The sequence below is a fragment of the Molossus molossus genome, unplaced genomic scaffold (assembly GCF_014108415.1).
Source record: "Molossus molossus isolate mMolMol1 unplaced genomic scaffold, mMolMol1.p scaffold_m16_p_1, whole genome shotgun sequence".
NCBI classification, from domain to species: Eukaryota; Metazoa; Chordata; class Mammalia; order Chiroptera; family Molossidae; genus Molossus; species Molossus molossus.
In genome coordinates this window covers 122,111,140-122,133,261 of record NW_023425344.1, presented here as the reverse complement: position 1 = coordinate 122,133,261, position 22,122 = coordinate 122,111,140, and the positions used below count along the sequence as shown (strand labels likewise).

The 22,122-nt window shown below is 42.9% G+C and overlaps 1 long non-coding RNA gene across 1 annotated transcript in view; it reads right to left on the bottom strand.

Annotated features, from left to right (window-relative positions):
- Window positions 1–16,847, bottom strand: part of LOC118636446 — a 49,623-nt gene extending 32,776 nt beyond the window's left edge. The window contains exon 1 of the long non-coding RNA XR_004960654.1: window positions 16,710–16,847. This is a non-coding gene — a long non-coding RNA (uncharacterized LOC118636446). The remainder of the gene's footprint in view (window positions 1–16,709) is intronic.
- Window positions 16,848–22,122: the final 5,275 nt, after the last annotated feature.

Genomic DNA, 22,122 nt, shown 5'->3' with positions numbered 1-22,122 from the left:
TTATTCAGAACCACCTGAAATCAAGCTGAATGGAAATCCTACAACTATGAAATTAAAGAAGAAGCCACATCAAGACTGATAGAAGGAGAGGAGGCACAGACTGGCTGGTCCACACCTACATGTGGAGGACAAAAGTCAGGAGAGTTACCTCAGGTATGAAGGTTCTCCCTGAGGAGTGAGGGGTCCCTGTCCAAGCCCCCCAGCTCAGGGTTCCAGTGACAGGAAAAAAGTCCCCATAACTTCTGGCTGTAAAAATCAGCAGGGATTGAGGCTGAGGGAGGCTGAGACTGCTAGAGCTCCAGGCAGTGCCTCTTAAAGAGCCCCAGGACTTACTCTGACTCATACCATCCAGGCTCCAGCATGGGGGAGGGCAGCGTGAAAGGCCCAGAGACACACAGGAAAGAACTGCGTTGTTTGGCATTGGGGTAAGAGCTGTAGGGCAACTTTCTCCCAGACAGACATGCTGGAAGAGGCTGTGTCCTTTTGATGAGCCCTTTCCCCATGAGGCTGACAGACAGGGCACCATGTCTGGAACTCCAGCAACATGGCTCATACTGTTTGCTCCTCCCTGGTGATTCCCTGAGGCCCTGCCCCCCCACCCCAAACTTTCAGACCCACCCAAGCTGTTTTCAGTGGGGCTTTACCATAGGATTGGCCTGTCTTGGCTCCTGTTTCAGATTTTCCTAAATTCTCTCAAACAAGCATCATCTGGCTTCAGTGAGCCACTTAACTCTCACTAGGTGACCCCAGGCCTGGCACTAGAAGCAGCCAGCCTTGGTTCAAAACTTGGTTTTGCCTGGGCACCTCCAAGCCCAGCACAAGAATCAGACATCTGCAGATTGCTTTGTAGCTCATGCCTGGTGGCCCCAGAACACAAGCAGAGGCTGACCATGCCCCAGAGACAGCACACCCAGTGGACAGCTTCAGACCACAGCAAAGCATGACCATCCAATCACCTCCACAAGCAACATCCCAAAGAGTAGACTCAGTGCATACCAGAACCCTGCTGAAGTATGTTTTTCTCTATGTGGTGGGCCCCTGGACAACTAGGCCTCCAAGGTAGTCAGAGGTCAGTGGGCACAGCCAGTCCTTGAAGCTGATCAGCCTAAGTAAATCCCTCCCACTGACATACCAACAGCAATCAAGACTAAATTACAACAGAAGGATATACAGTACATACGAAGGGTGCACCTTGAGGGCATAGCTGGGGTGAGCAGGGAGGCAATGCCACTGGACAATACAGGACACCTACTACAACAGGTCACCCTAGGAAGCCTAGGAAACATAATAACTGTACCTAATACATACAAACAAACACAGGGAGGCAACCAAAATGAGGAGACAAAGAAACATGGCCCAAATGAAAGAACAGGCCCTGGCCAGTTTGGCTCAGTGGTTAGAGTGTCGGCCCAAGGACCAGAGAGATCTGGGTTCAGTTCACCGTAGGGGCACGTACCATGGTTGCAGTTTGTCCCCGGCCCCAGTTGGGGTCGTGTGGGTGACAGCCACTCAGTATGTCTCTCATATCAATGTTTCTCTCTCTTCCTCCCCTTCTCCCTCCCACTCTATCTGAAGATAAATGCAAAAATGTCCTCAGGTGAGGATAAAAAAATAAAAAATAAAAAAATGAAAGAACAGAACAAAACTCCAGGAAAAGAACTAAACAAAATGGAAATAAGCAATCTAATAGATGCAGAGTTCAAAACACTGCTTATAAGGATGCTCAGTAAACTTAGTGAGCATAAAAAAGGACCAATCAGAAATGAAGGAGGCAATAATTAAAATAAAGAATAATTTACAGTCTGGCTTGTGTGGCTCAGTGGTTGAGCATCGACCCATGCACCAAGAGGTTGCCGGTTCGATTGCCGGTCAGAACACATGCCCAGGTTGTGGGCCACATCCCCAGTGGGGGGTGTGCAGGAAGTGGCCAGTCGATGTTCTTTCTCATTGATGTTTCAATCTCTCTCTCCCTCTCACTTCCTCTCTCTCTGAAATCATAAAGGAAAACAAAATTTTTTTAAAGAATAATTTACAGGAAATCAATAGTAGAGTTGGTAAAGTTAAGAAGAAAACCATTGATTTGGAATATAAAAAAGCTAAAAACACCCAATCAGAACAGCAAAAAATAAAAAGAATCCAAAAAAATGAGGATAGTGTAAGGAGCCTCTGGGACAACTTCAAGCATCCCAACATTCATATCATGAGGGTGCCATAAGGAGAAAAGAGAGAGCAAGAAATTGAAAACCTAATTGAAAAAATGACAGAAAACTTCCTTAACATGGTGAAGAAAACAGACATACAAGTCCAGGAAGCACAGAGAGTCCCAAAACAAGATTAACCATAAGAGGTCCACACCAAGACACATCATTATCAAAACACCAAAGGTTAAAGACAAACAGAGAATCTTAAAAGCAGCAAGAGAAAAGCTGCAAGTTACCTACAAAGGAGCTCCCATAAGACTGTCAGCTGATTTCTCAAAAGAAACTTTGCAGGCCAGAAGGGAGTGGCAAGAAATATTCAGAGTGATGAAAAGCAAGAACCTACAACCAAGATTACTCTATCCTGCAAAGCTATCGTTTAGAATTGATGGACATTTAAAGAGTTTCCCAGACAAGAAAAAGTAAAAGGAGTTCATAACCACCAAACCCATAGTATATGAAATGTTGAAGGGTCTTCTAGAAGAAGAAGAAGATAAAAAATATGAACAATGAAATGGCAATAAACACACATCTATCAACAATTGAATCTACGAACAAAATGAACAAGCAGAACAGAAACAAACTCATAGATACAGAGAACTTTTTGTTGGTTGCCAGATGGGAGGGGAGTTAGGGGAATGGGTGAAAAAGGTGAAGGGATTAAGAAGTACAAATTGGGCCCTGGCTGGTTTGGCTCAGCAGTTAGAGTGTCAGCCTGCGGTCCAGAGACACCCAGGTTCGGTTCCCGCATGTACTTCGTTTGCAGTTTGTCCCCGGCCCTGGATGGGTTGTGCGGGTGGCAGCCACTCGATGTATACCTTTCATGTCAATGTTTCTCTCTCTCTCTTCCTCTCTCTCCCTCCCGCTCTATCTAAACAAAAAAGGAAAAAATGTCCTCGGGTAAGGATAAAAAAAAAAAAAGTACAAATTGGTTGTTAGATTGACAAACCTCAAAGCAAAGAAGGGATGGGGTGGGAAGAGATAAATCAAAGAACTTCTATGCATATATGCATAACCAATGAACACAGAGAATAGTGTGGGGAAAGGCAAGAGGGGAGTGGGAACAAAGAGGAGTGGGTCAATAGGGGATAAAGGAAGGGCATCTGTAATACATTCAACAATAAAGATAAGTTTTAAAAAAAATAAAAGTAGACTGAATATGCTAGAAGACCAAATCAATGATTTGGAAGACAAGGTAGAAAAAAAAACATGCAGGGATTCCAAAATGGCGGCAGAGTGAATGGAAGCTACACAGACCATCACCCAAAACCAAACTGGAATTACAATGAAAATAAAGACTTATCTTCAGGAAAAAGAAACACAAAAGCAGCTTGGAGAACCACATAACCAGGGACACTGACTCAAACCTGGTAGGATTGCAGAGGTGCGAGAGTGGGGTTGGGAGCCCATGAATAGCAGCGGTCTGAGCTGTGAGCAGCACCCTCAGGTTAAACTCCCAAGTGGCTCCACAGTGCAGAACCAGGACAGAGGCTAAAAGAGCCACAGCCACTTACCTTGGGCTCTGGCACAGGGACGGCAGATTGAACTGGAACTGTGTGAGAACACTGAGAATTTGGAGGGCACTCAGAGCTTTACCTGAGTTGGAGCCACGCAGGATGGTGGCCATCTTACTCCTTCCAAGGGCTCTGGGGAGAAACAGCGGCCCCATCCTCAGAGATTCAACCCCACCCGGTGGCCATTGAAATGCAAATTGAGCCCCATTAACAACCAGCATCTGCCCCACCCTCGAGAAATCCCCTTATGCTGAGCACCTGTGGGAGTTTTTCATTCGACTGAGAAACCAAGGTTCTTCAAGTAACCTCTACTGATAGCCTCCAGACAAAAAGCTAGAGGATAACTGTACCTTTCCTGGGCTAGCAACTCTAACCAGGAAAGTAAGACTTGACAGTGGTGCTTAACGTGGGTCCTCACTGGCTCATCCAAACCCAGGAGAGGGAGCCACAAACAGTAGAATACCAACACACACAGGGAAAAATATGGCAGGCTCCAAAGCCCACTGTCATAGCCAAAATGGTGAAACAGAGAAACAAAAGCCAAATGAAAAAACAAGAGACCTCTATCAAAGGTGAGATAAATGAGATGCAGTTAAGCAAGTTAACAGAACTAGAATTCAGAGTCATGATCTCAAGGAAGCTCGCAACATGTGTAAGCACATGAGTACCATGAGTAAAGACATAGAAATGTTGAAAATCAACCAGGTTGAAATTAAAAACCACCTAGAAGAAATGAAGAATGACACATCAGAAATAAAGAACACATTGGAAGGTATAAAAAGCACAGTAGAGGAAGCAAAGGACCAGATCAGTGAATTAAAAGACAAAATCAATCAATAAGAAAACCAAAAGGAAAAAACAATTAAGAAACAAGAAGACAGCTTAAGAGAATGGTGAGACAACTGCAAATGTAACAATATTTGCATCATAGGAGTTCCCGAAGAAGAAGAAAATGAGCAAGGGTTAGAGAATATATTTGAAGAAATAGTGATAGAAAACTTCCCTAATTTGGTGAAGGAAGAAGGCATTCAAGTTCAAGAAGTACAGTGAGCCCGAGTAAGAAGAACCCAAACAGGCCCACACCAAGACAAATAGTAACCAAAATGCCAAAATCTAAAGACAAAGAGAGAATCCTAAAAGCTACAAGAAATAAGCAACCAGTTACTTACAAAGGAACCCCCAATAGGCACTCAGCTGACTTCTCAACAAAAACACTACAGGTCAGAAGGGAATGGCATGAAGTAATCAAGGTCATGAAAAACAAGGATCTGAATCCAAGACTACTCAACCCAGCAAGGCTATCATTCAAAATAGAAGGTCAAATAAAGAGCTTTCCAGACCAAAAAAAAAAAAAAAGGTTAAGGGAATATATTAGCACAAAACCAGCACTGCAAAAAATGTTAAAAGGAATGCTGTAATAAGCAGGAGAAATAAAAAGAAAAATACAACCACACTAAACAAAAATGGCAATAAATAAGTACATATCAATAATCACCTTAAATGTAAATGGATTGAAATCTCCCATAAAAAGACACAGAGTAACTGACAGGATAAGAAAGCATGACTCATCTATATGTTGTTTACAAGAGACCCACGTCACAACAAAAGACTCACATAGGTTCAAAGTGAAGGGATGGAAAAAAATCTTCCAAGCAAACGGAAAGCAAAAAAAAGCTGGGGTAGCAATACTCATGTGATAAAATACATTTCAAAATGAAGGCCATAACTAGAGACAAAGAAGGCCACTACATAATATTGAAAAGATCTATTCAACAGGAAGATAAAACCTTGATAAACATATATGCACAAAATATAGAAGCACCAAAATATATTAAAAATCTTCTGAAAGACTCAAAGAAGAAAGCAATAGCAATACAATCATAGCAGGGGACTTCAACACCCTGCTGACATCACTGGATAGATCCTCTGGACAAAAAAATTAGCAAGGAAACAGAGACTCTAAATGAAGCACTAGACCAAATGGATTTACTAGACATCTACAGAGAATTACACCCCAAAACTACAGAATTCACATTCTTCTCAAGTGCACATGGGACATTCTCAAAGATAGACTACATTTTAGGACACAAACTAAGTCTCTAGAAGTTCAAAAAGATTGAAATCATGTCAAGCATCTTCTCAGATCACAATGGCATGAGACTAGAAATCAATTGCAACAAGAACATGCAAAGACATTTGAACACATGGAGGCTAAATAGCATGTTATTAAGCAATGAATGGATTACCGAGGAGATCAAAAAAGAAATTAAAAACTTCCTGGAAATCAATGAAAATGAACACACAACAACACAAAATCTATGGGATGCAGCAAAAGCAGTTCTGAGAGGAAAGTTCATAGCACTACAGGCCTACCTGAAGAAACAAGAAAAATCTCTAATACACTATCTAACCTCACAACTTAAGGACTAGAGAGCAAACAAAAAGAAAACCCAGAGCTAGTAGAAAAAAGGAAATAGTAAAGATCATATCAGAAATAAATGACATAGAGTCCAAAAAAAGAAACAATTCAAAGGATTAATGAAACAAAAAGCTTGTTTTGTGAAAAGATAAACAAGATTGATGGACCCTTAGCAAGACTCACCAAGAAATAAAGAGAAAAAACCCAAATACACAAAATCAGAAATGAAAGAAGTTACAACTGACACCACAGAAATACAAAGGATTGTTAACAAATATTATAAACAATTATACAGCAACAAATTCAACAATCTAAGCAAAATGGACCAATTTCTAGAAACACATAGTCTCCCAAAACTGAACCGGGAAAAAATAGAGAACTTGAACAGACCAATAACAACTAAGGAAATTGAAGATGTAATCAAGACTCTCCCAGCAAACCAAAATCCAGGCCCAGATGGCTGGATGGGGGAGTTTTACCAAACATTTAAAAAAGAACTAACACCCATTCTCCTCAAACTATTTTTAAAAATTCAAGAATAAGGAAGACTTCCAAACTCATTTTATGAGGCCAGCATAATTCTAATTCCAAAATGAGATAAAGACATTACAAAAAAAGTAAACCACAAGCCAATATCCCTGATGAACATAGTCGCCAAAATCCTGAACAAAATACTAGCAAATCAGATACAGCAATACATCAAAGAAAGTATTCACTATGACAAAGTGGGTGGGATTCATCCTAGGGATACAATGCTGGTACAATATTTGCAAATCAATAAATGTGATACACCACATAAATAAAATGAAGAATAAAAACCACATGATCATATCAATATTTGCAAAAAAAAACCTGCAACAAAATCCAGCATCCATTTCTGATAAAAACACTCACCAATGTGGGAACAGGGGGATCATATCTTGACATAATAAAGGCCATATATGAAAGACCTACAGCCAACATCATACTCAATGGGCAAAAACTAAAAGCCTTTCCCTTAAGAACAGGAACAAGGCAAGGATGCCCACTTTCACCACTCTTATTTAACATGGTACTGGAAGTCTTAGCCACATCAATCAGACAGGAAGGAAAAATAAAAGGATCCAAATGGGAAAGGAGGAAGTAAAACTGTCATTATTTACAGATGACATGATACTGTATGTAGAAAACCCTAAAGACTCCATCAAAAATCTACTAGATTTAATAAAAGAATTTGATAAAGTAGCAGGATACAAAATTAACATCAAGATATCGATGGCAGTCTTTTTTTTCTTTTTTTTTTTTCTTTTTCTTTTTTTGGTACGTGCCCTTAGCGGGAACTGAACCCAGGACTCTCTGGTTCACAGGCCGACACTCCAACCACTGAGCCAAACTGGTCAGGGCTCAACAGCATTCTTATACACCAATAATGAACTCAGAGAAAGAAAAACTAAAAAGAAAAAATCCCATTTACCACTGCAGCAAAAAATTAAGATACCTAGGAATACATTTCACCAAAGAAGTAAAGGAACTGTTCTCAGAAAACTACAGGACATTGAAGAAAGAAATATAAGAAGATATAAAAAAGTGGAAGCATATACCTTGCTCATGGATTGGAAGAATTAACATCATTAAAATGTCTATATTACCCAAAGCAATCTATAAATTCAATGCAATCCTTATTAAAATACCAACAATATATTTCACAGAACTAGAACAAATACTCCAAAAGTTTATATGGAACCAAAAAAGATCCTGAATAGCCACAGCAATCTTGAAAAAGAAGAACAAATTTGAAGGGATCACAATACTGGAAATCAGGTTATACTGCAAAGCTATTGTAATCAAAACAACCTGGTACGGGCACAAGAATGGGCATATAGATCAATGGAACAAAACAGAGAAGCCAGAAATCCAGCCAAGTCAATTAATATTTGACAAAGGAGGTAAGAGCATGCAATGGAGCAAAGACAGTCTCTTTAATAAATCGTGTTGGAAAATTGGAAAGGTACATGCAAAAAAATGAAACTAGACCACCAACTTACACCATACACAAGAATAAATCAAAATAGATAAAAAAGGCTTAAATGTAACCCGTGAAACCATAAAAATCCTAGAAAAGAAATGTAGGGAGCAAAATCTCAGATATCACACATAGCAGTATTTTCACCAATACATCACCTAACACAAGAGAAACAAAGGAAAAATTAATAAATGGGACTACATCAAACTAAAAAGTTTCTGCACAGCTAAAGAAACAACCATCAAAATGGAAAGAGAACCCATTATATGGGAGAACATATTTGCCAATGACACATCAGATAAGGGGTTAATTTCCAAAATATATAAAGTACTCATACATCTCAACAAAAGGAAGGCAAAGAATTCAATTAAAAAATGGGTAGAGGCCCTGGCTGGTTTGACTCAGCAGTTAGAGCATCAGCCTATGGACCAATGAGTTGCAGGTTCAATTCCAGTCAAGGACACGTACTTTGTACTTCGGTTGAGATTTGTCCCCGGCCCTGTTTGGGGTCGTTGGGGTCGTGCAGGAGGCAACCACTCAATGTGTTCCTTTCACATCAATGTTTCTCTCTCTCTCTCTCCCTCTCCCCCTCTTCCTCTTTCTTCCTTCTGCTCTATCTGAACAAAAATGGAAAAATGTCCTTGGGTGAGGATAAAAAAAAAAAAAATGGGCAGAGGACCTGAAGAGGATCTACAAATGATCAAGAGACATACAAAAATGCTCAGCATCACTAATCTTCAGAGAGATGCAAATTAAAGCAATGATAAGGTATCATCTCACACCTGCCAGAATGGCTAACATCAACAAATCATCAAGTCAAATAATGAAAACAACAGGTAGTGGTGAGGGTATAGAGAAAAGAGGACTCTAGTGTAGCACATTGCTGGTGGGAATGCAGACTGGTGCAGCCACTATGGAAAACAATATGGTGTTTCCTCAAAAAATTTAAAATGAACTTCCATTTGACCCAGTGATTCCACTTCTAGGAATATATCCTAAGAAGCCCGAAACACCAATTAGGAAGAATATATGTACCCTTATGTTCAGCAGTGCTATTTACAATAGCTAACATTTGGAAACAACCCAAGTGTCCATCAGTAGACGAATGGATAAAAAAGCTGTGGTACATATACACAATGGAATACTATGCAGCTGTAAGAAAGTAAGATCTCTTACCATTTGAGATGACATGGAGGGACCTGGAGAGTATTATGCTAAGCGAAATAAGCCAATCAGAGAAAGATAAGTATCACCTGCCTGATCTCACCTATTTTTGGAATATAATGAACAAAATAAGCTGATGAACGAAATAGATCCAGAGACATGGAAGTAGGGAGCAGACTGACAAACCTCAGAGGGAAGGGGCGTGGGAGGGCAGGAAGAGATAAACCAAAGAAATTTTATGCATATATGCATATAAGTGGACACAGAGAACAGTGTGGTGAAGGTGGGGGTGGGGTGGGAACAGAAGTGGGGAGGAAAAAAGGAGGGCATCTCTAATGCTTTCAACAATAAAGAAAAAAATTAAATAAATAAAAAGCTGTGAGACCTTCATAAAGTTAAAGAAAAGCTGTGGTACATATACACAATGGAATGCTACTCGGCCATAAATAAAGAATGAAACTTATTTTTTGCGACAGCATGGATGGACCTAGAGGATATTATGCTAAGTGAAATAAGGCAGACAGAAAAAGATTTCACTTATATGTGGAATCTGAAGAACAAAATATCTAAAGAACAAAACAAACCAACAAAATAGAAACAGACTCATAGATACAAAGAACAGGCTGACAGTTGTCAGAGTGGAAGGGGGTTGAGGGACTGGGTGAAAAAGGTGAAGGGATTAAGAACTACAAATTGGTAGTTACAGAATAGTCACAGAAATGTAGATTATAGCATAGGGAATATAGTGAATAATATCATAACTATGTATCGGGCCATGTGGGTACTTGAAACACTCTGTAAAGTACATAATTTTCTAACCACTGTGCTATACATCTGAAACTAATAGAATAATATTGAATGTAAACTGTAATCGAGAAAAAGAAAGGAAGTGACATTTGGGCCAGCCTAGAAAGATGAGAAAATCTGGACAGATGGAATTGGGAAAGGGAACTCCAGGGAGCTGGAACAGCCTGAGCAAGGGCCTGGAAGTGGGAGAGTGTGGGGAGTGTTGGGGAGGAATCATTGGTTTTGGCTGGAGCACAAGGCAAGAAGGAAAGCAGCAGTGGACTGGGGGAGGTTGCTGGAAGCCCTTGGGTGGGAGCTGCTCACAGGCAAGGGGGAGGCAATCCTGGCAATCTGAGCTTGTCAGGCAGTCCCTTTAGCAGTTAGTTGTGTGACTGTGGCCTACTTCCTGACCATGGTTCCTTCACTTGCAGAAATAAATGTGCCTTCCCAGACTGTTGAGAGAATTAAATGAGACAGTGGTTTGCTGCTTCTGGAACCCAGGGGTGGGGGATGGACACATTTGGGGGCACAATGCTGAGGAGACAGGGGTGGCTCCCTGAGGGCATCTGACAGTGTAGTGTAAATTTGTGTGCGTATGTCCCCCCCAACGCCTCTCTAATATAATTCCTTTGTTTAAAGTGTAAATTGAAGATAATATGATTTCAGACTCTTCACATTAAAGAGATATGAGAGGAAGAGCCCCATGATCTTGAGTGGGTTCCTGCCCTTTCAGGGCCCCAATTCCCCCACATGGTTTCTCTAGGCCTGGTTATTCAGAAAGGGCTGGGCCATGGAAGGAGGGAAATGGGGTGGGGTGTGGAAATCCATAGAAATGGGATCTAAAGAAGGGAGGGGCAGGGATGAAGGAAGCAGAAGACCCTCCTCCCTACCCAGTCAGGGCTCCCGATACTTCCCCTACTGCAAGGATTCCAGTTGGGGTTGGAAGCCCTGAATACCCGCATGACTTGCTCCAAGCTCAAGTCTCCCATACTCAGTGCCCAGGCTGTATTCACCCAGATGCAGGGTGGAAGAGTCAGAAAAAGAGGAGCCCTGCTTCCCAGGGCAAGTTCACTGGAGAAAACAGCAGTGTGCAGGCCTAGAAGTTGCCAGACCTGGGAACATGCCCCACCAGGCTGCTACAGGTGAGTAGCACCAGGCAAGTCCCTCAAATCTCCATTTCCTCTTCTGTGAAATGGAGAGAAAAATGCTTTTCTTGTGAGGTAATATTATCAGCCCAGTGCTGGCACACCATCAAACCCCACAGGTGAGTCCTTTGGTTCACTGGGAGGTGAGTGTGGCCTGGAGCAGTCATGGCCAGCTCTTGGGGAAAATATCACTTACTCTAGGCCCCCCACTCCTCCATGGGTGCCATACACCTCATCTCTGACGTCATCAAGACCCAGAAACCCATTCTCAACCTCCTCACTGGACTGCCTCCAGCACCTCCCCTCTCACCTGCTGCCAAAGGAATGCTTGCGGTGCAAGTCCACAGTCTCCCAGCCCTCTGGGCCTCCTGCGCCTCAACTCTGATTACTCCGCTGTCATTGCTCATTTGCTTGTCACCTCCCCAACTAGGCCTGTGGGCAGGGACCATGTCTGATTCATCTTGTCCATTCCAGAGTTTGGGACCTGGCACGAAGTCCCACCCACAGGCAGTAGAGTTGGCAGCAGGGATGGAAACACAGGGCCACTCACTTCTCCTACCCAGATACCTTTTTCTTTGTTGACACACCCATGACAATGCTAGGCTCAGTGTGGGGCTGGGGTCAGGGCTCAACTGAAGGAAGTTTTCTGTTTCCCTCCCCCCAAAGCTCAGGAATCTCCTCAGCCTTACCCATTGCTTTTAAAACAACATACCCTGCCTCTGGGGTGTCAGGGCCTGTCTTTGGGGTCCCCACTATGCTCACCTTCTACCCTGGCCAGGCCCATTTTGTGCTCTGGGTCTATCTGAACATGCAGGTGAAGGTGTTAGCTGGCACATGGCAATGAGATATGCCATCCAAATGCCTCCTCCTGTCACAGGGCCTGAAATCCTTCCTTAGTGCTCCTTGCTTTAAGCCACCTCTGAAACCTCCATCCTGGGTTTAGCCCAGGTCTGGCACTCACAGGGCTCAGAAACGGGAGCTGAATCAGAGATTGGCCTGAGTGGGCATCAGAGCTGGGCTACTTCTGAGAATGGCAATTCCAGGGCAAAAGGCTGCACCATGCCTCAGCCCCCACCCACCTGGCCAAGCCCCCCACTGTCTCTGCCTGCTACTCAAGCAGAGTTGGTTTGCTGGCAGGGCACATGATTCTCATTTTAATTAATAAAAGAAAAATCTAATCACTGCATTAAACTTCTCATTACTCCACTTAAATACCCATTAAGTAAATTTAATTATCAGAGGACTGGGGTTCCCAGCCTCTTCCATTAGCTCCTAATAAGATGGAGAGGGAGAGGGAAGCAGGTGGGAAGCAGAGCAACGTCATTCCCAACCAGTGGAAGGCAGGGTTGCCACTGTCCTAGGGCCACCAAGGTCAAGCTTTGGTGTCTCCCTGGGAAAAGGCTTGGCCCTGGGTCTGGGGAAGACCCCACAGCCCAGCTGCCCCTAGGAAGGGAAAGTCTATAGCTGGTGCTGAATGCTTCATTTATCATCACTCTTGGTTATTTATACCTACCTCATTTTAAAAGAGTTTGATGTTGCTGAGAACAGCACAAGCCAAAAAATAAGAGAAGAAAATGGAACAAGGAAAAAAAGGTGAGAGAAAAAGATAAAAACAGAGGCAAGGTTATTAAGTAATTGTACGCCACAGCATCTTGAGTACTTATCAGAAATGGGCCACATGCCAGCTAGGAGTTTCCTAGCAGCCAAGGCAAAGAAAGCAGCCTATTTTGGCACTGATGCAATAATAAATATTCATGATAAAATGCATACTGAGCTTTGGTCTTTCAATTTGTAAAAAGGGTGGAGCTAGAGCAGGGGTGGGGAACAGCTTGCCTGTGGGCCATATAAGACCCTTGAAATCATTTCGTCTGAAAAATAAATAATAAAATAAAAAAAGAAAGAAAAAAAGAAATCATTTGGTCTGGTCCTGCCAAGGCAACCACAGTGGGGACTCAAAATTCAATAAATCTAGGAGCTTTCTTCATAGCAACATAAATTTATATTAAGTAAATCATAATAATGTAAATTTTGAGGGACAAGCAAGGAACATCCATTACAGGATAGACAGGACACATATGAGTATATGATGGGACAGACACGAATGCTTCTCATTGGCTGCCCACGGCCCGACTGCCTGTATTGCGGTGACTCAGAGGACAGTCAGTGCCAGGCAGGCTGGGAGTGTACACGCTGTGAAAGTGTTAACACACTGTGGTGAAACTATAGCAATCCAGTGATGATGAGACGAGATGTGACGAGATGATTCCTCACATTGATGACTTTACCTCTGATGATTGACAACGATGTTATGGACTTCTTTGTCAACAAAGATGATAACTCCAATCCAACCTTTATCCACATGCCCATGATCAACAATCCTTGCAAAAACTGAATCTCAGATGAAGATTAAGGAAATTACAGTACACAGAAATGACCTCAAGAATCAATGATACAAACATTGGATATGTTCCAAATCCAAGATGCAGGATTAGAACAGCAATCAAAGCAAAATAATCACTGGCAACACGCACACTGGATAGTTATTAAAACTTGTGTGGTGTGACATCCCATAAATGGCGACTACAAAAAAAGGAAAAGTTGATGTAGAGTGTCGATCTTTCAAAGAGAAATGAACAGATGATTATTTTTTTGTTGAAGTCAAAGGCAAACCTGTGTGACTAGTTTGTGGTGATGCATTAGCAGTAATTAAAAAAAAAAAAAAAACTAATCTGGAGCATCATTACAGCCCAAAACATGCTAAACTCAATGAATTGGGAAGCCTAATGCTTCTGGATAATTTCAATGCCCTTCAGCAGAGTTTGGAATTACAACAAGCCGCTTTCACCAGGCCTTGCTGTAACAGAGACAACATTATTCAGATGACTTGTGTAGTGAGCGAGCTGATTGCAAAGAAGCTGAGGCCCCATGTAGAGAGTTTGTGAAAGAGTGCGTGGTGGCTGCTGCAGAGTTGTTAGCACCAAAGTAAAATTGTTTCAGAGTGTCAGTCTCCGAGAACTGTCTTAGATCAGATTACTGACTTAGCACAAGATATTGAAAAAAGGATTCTAAAGATTTCCAGTTTTTCTCTCTGGTTTGTGACCAGACAAAGGACATAACAAATACTGCCCAACTGGTTTTCATTTATGGGATAACTGCAGAGTTTGACATGTGAGAGGAACTGCTATCACTAGAAGCCATGCATGACACTATAAGAGGTGAGGACTTGTTTGAGAGACTTGTTTTATCAATGAAAAATCCTGAGCTAATATTTGAAGAGTTAAGTGGCCTTACTTCAGATGGAGCTCCAGCCATGGTTGGCTTGCAAAAAGGGTTAATTGCATTTGTTAAGACAAAACTGAATCATCTTAGTCTTTTTTTTTTTAATCCTCACCTGAGGACATTTTTGCATTTATCTTCAGATAGAGCAAGAGGGAGAAAGTGTGTGTGTGAGAGAGAGAGAGAGAGAGAGAGAGAGAGAGAGAGAGAGAAACATCGATGTGAGAGACACATCGACTGGTTGCCACCCACACAACCCCAACTGAGGCCGGGGACAAACTACAACTGAGGTACGTGCCCTTAGCGGAAACCGAACCTGGGTCTCTCTGGTCCACAGGCCGACGTTCTAATCACAGAGCCAAACCAGCCAGGGCTGAATCATCTTACTCTTGATCCAAGTGATTTAATTATATGCCACTGCATCATACACCAAGAAAGTCTCTGTGCACAGTCATTGTGGTTCAACAATGTGATGTCAACAATAGGGTCATGCATAAATTTTGTCAAAAGTAGAGGATTTAACAGCACCAGTTTAAGGAATTACTGAATGATCTTGACTTTGAGTACAGTGATCTTGTTTCTCACTGTGAAGTGCAGTGGCTGAGTTGAGGGAACATGCTCATGAGGTTTTATAAACTGTGGGATGAAGTCAAGCAGTTCATGGAGATGAAGGGAAAACCTGTCAGGTAACTCAGTTATAGCAAGTGGCTGTGTGATTTAGTGTTCATGGTGGACATTACAAAGTACCTCTCAAAGCTGACCATCAAGCTGCTGCCCCAACCAAACTGTCAGCTCTCTGTTTTCAAACATGAAATCATTTGAAGCTAAATTAAGGCTGTGGAAAGTGTAACTTGAAAGGAGTAACACAGGGCATTTCCCCACTCTGGAAGGACAAAGCCTTCGACAACACTTGAATATGCTGGTGAATGTGCAAAACTAATTGAGGCATTTAATGGAAGATTCAAGGATGTGAAAAGTAAACAAATAGAATTGAACATCTTTGAGACACTGTTCAATGTGGAACCAACTGATACGCCTAATAACCTACAACAAGAAATCCTTCAGCTGCAAAACGATGATGAGCTGAAAGCTAGGTACAACAACCTCCCACTGCTTGAGTTCTATAAATGTTACATAAGCAATGATGAATGTCCCACTTTGCGGAGACATGTGTTGAAAACCTACCATGGCAAAGGGTCAACTGTGCTCCAGAGTCACCGATGCAAACCTGGACAAGCAGCTGCGAGTAGCAGAATCGTCAATACTAATTAACATTACACACCTCACCAAAGAGAAGCATTTCCAGCCATCACATTAGAGGTGAGTTAATTAAATGTTTGACCAAATATAGCAGGCTAATTTTTAAGTTGATAATTTTGTGTGGCCCACGAATGATGTTATAGATATCCAAATGGCCCTTGGCAGAACAAAGATTCCCCACCCCTGAGCTAGAGACTAGACTAAAAGAGATAACCACTGGCTGAAGCAGTCAGCAGAGGATTCCTGGAGGAGAATCCTAAAATGGGCCTTGAAAACAAGCATGGGGTGGACTTTGTCTACAATGATCATCTGTTATTTGCCTCCCCCAGTTGGAGGAATCCTTCCTGCCAGCAGGACTGTAAACTTCCTTTAGAAAACAACCTCCCCTCATTCCTGGTCACACAGTTGGGGAAGGATGGACACTGACCCCCAGCCCATCTATGTTTCCAAGCCCTGTAGACTCAGTTAAAGGATCAAGATGATCCAAATCTTGCCAATAGGGCACAAGAGATCAAGTCCGAGTTTAAATCTGGGGTTTCCATGGAGACAAAATCAGGAAAGCAGATTTTGTCTCTGCCCCAACCCCACCCAGATTTAAACCTGGAACCAGGTTGCCCCAGAAATTGCTGGCAGATATCTTGTGAAATACTACTAGGAGTAGAGCCATCACTAAGGAAAAGAAACAGAGGAATACAGACAGAAACCAGATCCTGGTCACATTGTTTGAACCACTGGATCAAGCCCTGTCTGAAGTCTATCCTAACTCTGGACACTTTGGTTACATGAGCTGACCATTTCATTTTATTGAAATAGGTTTTTTGTTACTTGGAAACAATAGGATCCTGACAGATAGTGTTCATAAAGGTATCCTTTCTGCACCAGGGACCAAGAAGGCTCAGGTATCCCTAGGAGCCAGGGAGTGGGCAGGGTGGGGATGCCACTTACTATGACTGCTACTATACCCCCACTGAATCCCTAAGCTTGGGAAGTCCTCTTGACCCAGGCTGAGGTGAGGAGGAAGGTTGGGAGCTGGTCCAGGGGCTGACAGGGCCAGAGTGCTGGAATGCCAGTGGGAGGCTGTGTGGCCCCACAGACTCAGGGAAGACATGACATGGCCTTGGGATCCCTAGAAAACAGAAGCAAGAGTAAACAGTATGATTCATTTGAGAAAAAGAGGGTCATTTAGGCACATGGGGTAAGGCAGATGGTGGCCACACCTTGACAAAGAAGAGGCAATAGTCAGTCAAGTTTGTCTTCACTTCCTCACATCTTGCATCTTATTTTCCCCATTTATTGCCCCTTCCCCCAGGCCCCTCTCCTTCTTCTGGAGAACCTGGTGACTGCATAAAAGCATCTGCAGAGGACCCGCCCGCTGAACAGAAGAGAGGGTTGGGGACAAGTGCAGCTGGAATCCATGTGTTGTTGCTAGAGTATGTGAGTTTGGTGGTGGGGAGAGGGTGGAGCTGCTTCACACTCAAGTGCTGTAGACCCATCTCTCACAGTTCCTCTCCAACTGAGTGCCCAGAACTAGGCCTAGGGCCTGAGGCAGCCAGAGTGGGACAAGCTGAGTGAGGCAGCCATCTTCTCTGATATCTGTCTAGTCTAGACTTCTAAAAGAATCCCAGATAGGATAATGTTTAACCCAAGGGACCGGATGGTGGTGTTTCAGGCATGGGCAGAGAGCTGTGTAGCCCCTCCAAGGACCCTCTCGTCTGAGGAAATAGGAGAACACCTATTCTACATTAAAGCCGTATTCCCTTGGGTACCATCCCTGGGTGGAGGCTACCCCTAGCAGGGCCCACACTCTTCTCCAGCTTCTCTCTGAGGCCAAGATGGAAACTTGGGGGAGGGAAACAGGGTATAGTTTTTTTTCACTCAGTACATATTCAGAGTCCTGGACTTTGAAAAGTTACTTAGCCTTGCCCTGGCTGGTGTAACTCAGTGGTTAGAGCATTGGCCTGAGCACCAGAGTCAAGGGTTCAATTCCTTGTCAAAGGTATGCACCAGGTTGCAGGTTCAATCCCTGGCCCTGGTTGGGGAGCATGTGGAAAGGCAACCTATCGATGTGTCTCTCTCACATTGATGTTTTTTTTCTCTCTCTCCCCTCCCCTCCCTCCCTTCCTTCCACTCTCTCTTAAAATAAATGGAAAAATTATGCTTGGAATAGGATTAACAACAAAAAAGTCACTAAGCCTCTTTAGGTCCTTCATGAGTTCTCTGAGCTAAGGGCTACTCACCTTCCTCTTGACTCCATAAAAAGGCATAATGACAGAGATCATAAATCACAACACAGTAAGGCTGACTGGGTTTCTAGAAATCTCTCTAGACAGGTCCAGTCCAATAGAGCTTTCTGCAATGATGGAATGTTCTATATCTGTCTTGCTCAGTATGGTAGCTACTAGGTACAACTGGATATGAAAATGTGAATAGTATGACTAAAAACTTAATTATTTTATTTTATTAATTTACCTTTAAATCTAAATAGCCACATGTAGTTAGTGGCTACCATAATGAATGACAGCACAGCTCTGGACCAACCCTTGCCCAGCCACTGGCCACAATATGTGGAGAAAACTAAGGTCCAGAGAAGGGAAAGAATTTGCCCAAGGTCATGCAGCAAGAGTGTGGTAAAGGCAAACCCAGAACCTAGTTCCTCCTAGTCCCAAGCACCAACTCTGTGCTTCCCATGGTGGCCTCATGTTTTCCCATAATGCTCAGCACTACCACTCCAGATGCCCTGCTCTTCCCATCATGCTCAGCATCGTCACATTGAGTGTCTTGCTGCCTCCCTACCATGCTGCTGCTTCTGTGGCAGCGTATCAGATCACCTCTGAAGGGACCGCTTTCTCCCAGCCACTGCTGCTGGCCTGTCCCTCAGCCCCACAGCAAAGCAGCCTCAATGAATGTTCCTGAGGTTGCCTAGGGAAATCATCCATTAGCGGAGAAGTGCTTAGGGCACAGAGTTGTTCATTGCAGGATTATTTATAACAGAAAGATGCTGGAAGCTGCCTAAACATCCCACAATAGAGATGACAAACTGCATCATGATACCTCTGCATGATGAAATATTACATAGCCATTAAAAATGATAAACACGGAGATGGGTGACACATAGCAATGTTTACAGTAAATGAGGATGGGGGCTGGGTTGTCATGGTGTACAGGGCTCCATGCTGATTGAGCCCACTCACATCCGTTAGCTCTGGATGCACAGTATTGTGGGGTTCAGATTACATAATCATTCTACAGATAGAGAAGCTGAGGCTTAGGGAAGCCACATACATACCCCTGGTTACATGCGTAAGGACAGAGTTGGGGCTTGAACTCTTTTTTTTTTTAATCTTCATCTGAGGACATTTTTCCATTTTTGTTCAGATAGAGTGGGAGGGAAGGAGAGAGAGAAAGAAACATTGACGTGAAAGGTACACATAGAGTGGTTGCCTCCCACCAGGGCTGGGGTTGAATTGCAACCGAGGTATATGCCCTTGGACAGAATCGAACCCTCAGTTCATTGGTCCACAGGCCAATGCTCTAACCACTGAGCAAAACTGCCAGGGCAGGCTTGAACTCTTGATTGCCGACTCTAAGGACAGATCCCACAGCTGCCTCTTTGTGCCAGAATGAAGGCATAATGGGTGCCCTGTCCTTTCTAGTTATTTACTCATCTTATTTAACAAATACATATTAAGTGTCAGGCACCTTTCTAAGTGCTTTATAAATGTTGACTAGTAGTCTATACAACCAAAAGAGGGAGCAAGTATTAGATCCTTATTGTTTTGGATAAGGTATCTGAGGCACAGACACATAAAGTAACTTGCTTGAGGTCCAGGGCCACTTGTACTTCCCATATGTTCTGCAAGATTCCAGTATTGTCCTCACAGGAAAAGATCAAGAGGTAGGGAGGGAACAGTTGTTACCTCAGATGTGCATAAGTGTGTTTTCCTTTTTTAATTTCATGGAAATTCTTTTTGTAGCAATTGAAAGAAAAATAAAATAAATGTACCGAGAATTTTTTTAAATAAAACAAGCACACACAAAAATAAAAACTAATCAAATTAAAGCTACAGATGCATCCAAGAGAACACCTACTGCAACAGTAACCTACCTCCCAGCAGCAAAGCTCGGGTCTCTAAGCTTATCTGCCAATATTCTGCCTCCCCCCACTCCTCCCTGCATGGGTGACATCCTCACCTCAGAGGGCAAGGGATGAAGGGACGGGCAGTCCTGTGTGGAGGTGGACTTCAATAAACACTTCCTGTCTCCTTCAGCACAGCACAACAGGCCAGTTGCCTGCGTACTCCTGCTGACCTTAAGAGGTCATGGCATCCAGGCCTCTGCCTCCAGTCCAGCCTGCCCCATTCCACAGGTGGAACAACTGATGGCCAAAAGGTGAAAGACCTCACCAGAGGTCACACGGTTACTGAATAAGGAAACATATGTGTGTAGACATGCATATGTGTGCATATGACCACATATGTGTGTCTCCCATTCATGCATTGCTTCAGGTCCAGACACCCCCAAGCCTATCGTTAAAAGGGCAGGTAATTCCCAGCTTACACACACACACCCATATTACATTATTAACTATTATATCTACAACTGTATGGTATTATATTTCTCCTTTACATGTTTCTGTGTTATTTTTCATTCTGTCATCAAATACTTATTGAGCACTTACTATATACTAAGTATATTACAGGTAATGGGGGATTCATGGGGTACAAGACAGAAAAATGTGGTGTTCTCATGGGGACAGGAATATAGATAATAAGCAAATGAATAACAAAGATAATTCCAGACAGTGATAAGTATAATTAAGGCTGTAAAAAAGAAGGAACTCTTACCTTTTGCAACCCCGTGGGTGTCCTGAAGATTATTATACTAAGCGAAATAAGCCAGTCAGCAAGACAAATACCATATGATATCACTAATATGTGAAATCTAATGAACAAAAAAAACTGACAAACAAAATAGAACCAGAGGCATAGATACATGGAACAAACTGACAAAGATCAGCAGGGAGGGAGATGGGAGGGACTGGATAAAGGAAGGTGAAAGGATCAGCTAAAGAACAAATATGAATAGCCCATGGACACAGACAATAATGTGGTGAGGGCCAAGGAAAGGGGGTGGGGGCTGGGTGGAGGTGGGCAAATGGGGGATATCTGCAATAATGTCAACAATAAAAATTTTAATAAATTAAAAAATCAATTCTTAATTGATCTCCCATTTGACCCAGTGATCCCACTTCTAGGAATATACCCTACGAAGCATAAAACACCAATCAGAAAGAATATATGTACCCCCATCTTTGTAGCAGCACTATTTACAATCGCTAAGATCTGGAAACAGCCCAAGTGCCCATCAGTAGACGAATGGATTAAAAAGCTGTGGTACATATACACAATGGAGTACTACGCAGCGGTAAGAAAGAAAGATCTCTTATCCTTTGAGACTACATGGAGGGACCTGGAAAGTATCATCCTAAGTGAAACAAGCCAAACAGAGAAAGACAAATTTCATATGATCTCACTGATTTCTGGAATATAATGAACATAACAGTTTGAGGACAATCCCCTAAGGAGTGGGGAGCTGAGAGAGGGATGAACAACAGAATTTATATGCATGTATGCATGAACAGTGGACATGGACAACAATCGGGGGAAGGGGCAGGGAGGGAAGGGGGAGGGGGGAATCAGTGGGGGAAAAAAGGAGAATCATTTGTAACAAAAATTAATCAATAAAAAAAAAAAAAATCAATTCTTACCAAAAAAAAAAAAAATTCATCAAACCTAGTAATGTGAGACAGAGCACCTAGGTGGGGGTTAGGGGGTTACTCTAGCTGGGGGATCAGGAACGGCTTTTCTGTAGAGGTCACATTTGAATTAATATCTATGTGGTAAGAAATTCATCATGCCTAGAGCAGGAGAAGTGGGCAAAGAGCAGAGGTAGGAAGGAGCTGATGTTTCTGAAGAACAGTAGGCAGGCCAGGTGTCTGGGCAAAAGATGGGGCCAACTGCAAAAAATGAGGCTGCAGAGGGAGGTTGGGCCCTAAGGGTGAAGGTAAGGGCTTTGGATTTGATGACAAATGCAATGAAAAGTCACTGGAGCCTGGCTGGTGTGGTTCAGTGGTTGAGTGTCAACCCATACACCAAGAGGTTGCCAGTTCGATTCCTGGTCAGGACACATGCCCAGGTTGTGGGCCACATCCCCGGTGGGGGGTATGCAGGAGGCGGCCAGTCCATGTTCTCTCTCATTGATGTTTCTCTCTCTCTCTCTCTCTCTCTCTCTCTCTCTCTCTCTCCCTCCCTCCCTCACCTTTCCTCTCTCTCTAAAAATCAATAAAGAAAAAATAATT